Source organism: Protobothrops mucrosquamatus, unplaced genomic scaffold, assembly GCF_001527695.2.
Source record: "Protobothrops mucrosquamatus isolate PMUCROS unplaced genomic scaffold, P.Mucros_1.0 scaffold1428, whole genome shotgun sequence".
In the NCBI taxonomy this organism is placed as follows: domain Eukaryota; kingdom Metazoa; phylum Chordata; class Lepidosauria; order Squamata; family Viperidae; genus Protobothrops; species Protobothrops mucrosquamatus.
In genome coordinates this window covers 133,675-136,255 of record NW_015387613.1, presented here as the reverse complement: position 1 = coordinate 136,255, position 2,581 = coordinate 133,675, and positions in this window count along the sequence as shown.

Genomic DNA, 2,581 nt, shown 5'->3' with positions numbered 1-2,581 from the left:
CGGGTGCGCTTCAAGGTGTTGATTATCATCTTCAAAGCGCTCCATGGCATCGGACCTGGATATCTCCGAGACCGCCTTCTGCCTCAGATTACCTCCCATCGGCCGGTACGCTCCCACAGAGTGGGTCTCCTCAGGGTGCCGTCAGCCAGACAGTGCCGGCTGGCGACCCCCAGGGGGAGGGCCTTCTCGGTGGGAGCTCTCACCCTTTCGAACGAACTACCCCCAGAGATCAGGGTGATCCCGGATCTCCCTTCCTTCCATTGCGCCCTCAAGACATGGCTATTTAAGCTGGCAGGACTGGCCTAAGGGGTATTTTTAGTTGGGTTTTAAAACAATTTTAAAACAACAAAGGCCAAATTAATATTTCCTTTTAATTACGTTTTAATGGTAGTATTTTTGTACTTTTGTATTTGTTTTTATTAGGCTGTTAGCCGCCCTGAGTCCGCAAGGAGAAGGGCGGGGTAAAAATATAATAAATAATAATAATAATAATTATATGTATATGCATATGTACACTTGACGAAAACAATCGAACACCAGGATAAATACAAACAAAACTGTTTAATAAACTTAGCTTTTGTCGGCGTCATCAGAGTAAAATACTGGAGGTTTGGAAGCTTGCTTATGAGACTGGCTGTTTTTGTGCTCTGCTCATTGAACGAGTTACCGGTCTACCTGCCCCAGTTGGCCGTATTACTTCTAGTTGTCCCACGTCCATCTGTGTGGAGGCATGTTGTTCCACTGGTTAATTGTTCTAACTGTCATCTTTTTACATTGTGGTGACCAAAACTGGATGCAGTATTCCAAGTGTGGCCTTACCAAGGCATTGTAAAGTATTAATATTTCATGTGATCTTGATTCTATCCCTCTGTTAATGCAGCCTAGAATTGTGTTGGGTTTTTTGGCAGCTGCAGCACACTGCTGGCTAATATTTAAGTGATTCTCCACTAGGACTCCGAGATCCCTCTCACAGTTACTACTATTGAGCAAGGTACCCCCTATACTATACCTGTACATTTGGTTTTTCTTGCCTAAATGTAGAACCTTACTTTTTTCACCATTGAATTTCATTTTGGTGGATAGTGCCCAGTGTTCCAGTTTCTTCAGATCCTCCTGTATCTTAAGCCTGTCTTCTGGAGTGTTGGCTATTCCTGCCAGCTTGGTGTCATCTGCAAATTTGATGAATTCCCCATCTATCCCCTCGTCCAAATCGTTGATGAAGATATTGAAGAGCCCTGGGCCCAGAACAGAGCCCTGGGCCACCCCACTACACACTTCCCTCCATGTAGATGCAGTTCCACTGAGGACCACACGCTGAGTATGGCCGGTTAGCCAGCTACGAATCTATCTGGTGGTGATGCTGTCTAACCCACATTTTTCTATCTTGTCAAGTAGTAGGTTGTAATTTACTTTATCAAATGCCTTACTGAAGTCCAAGTAAATTCTATCACAGCATTCATCTGATCCACGAATTTTATCACTTAGTCAAAGAATGCAATAAGATTTGTCTGGCATGATTTGTTTTTGACAAACCCATGTTGGCTTTTAGTAATAACTTTGTTTGCCTCTAGATGTTCGCTGATTCGTTGTTTGATTATCTTTTCCAGAATCTTCCCAGGTATTGAGGTCAGGCTGATAGGTCTGTAATTTTCTGGATCTATTTGTTTTCCTTTTTTGAAGATGGGAACTACATCACTCTTTTCCAGTCCTCTGGTAGTTCCCCAGTGCTCTAGGATTTTTGAAAAATATAGGTCAGTGGTTCTGAGATCACATCTGTCAGTTCCTTGAGAACCTTGGCATGTGATCCATCTGGTCCTGGTGATTTGAACTCATGTAGGCTGGACAAGTGCTCACTTACCATTTTCTTGCCTATCTTAACTTGTGTTTCTATTCTGCTTTTTATGGCACTATTTTTAATAGGTTGGTTTGTTTTTTTTCCCTTTGTGTAAAGACAGATGCGAAAAACGAGTTAAATAGTTCTGCTGTATCCCTGTTGCTTGTCACCTTCTTGCCACTTTCACCCACTAATGGACCAATCATTTCCTTCACTTTTTTCTTGTTTTTTACATGTTGAAAGAAGCTTTTTTTGTTGTTATTTTTGACTTTGGTCACAAGCCTTAGTTCATTTTGAGCCTTAGCTTTCCTCACTTCATCTTTGCAGGCTCAGGTTATTTGCTGATATTCTGCCTTAGTTATGTGCCCCTCTTTCCACTTTCTATGCGTGTCCTTTTTATCTTTCAATTTATTAGAGAGTTCTTTATGCAGCCATGCTGGTTTCTTTTAAGAGCTGTTATTTTTCCTCTTTGTTGGTATTGTGCTAGACTGGGCTTTTATTATCTCACTTTTCAAAATTTCCCAAGCTTCTTGAGTGGTTTTCACCTTGAGGATTCTCATCCATGGAATCCTTCCCAAACCCTCTCTAAGTTTATTGAAATTAGCTCTCTTGAAGTCCAAGACTCTAGTTTGATTGTGTTCTATTGCTTGTGCTTCCATAATGTTGAATTCCAATATTGCATGATCACTTCCTCCCAAGGTTCCTATGGCTTCAACACCTTCTATCATTTCATCTCTGTTAGTGAGA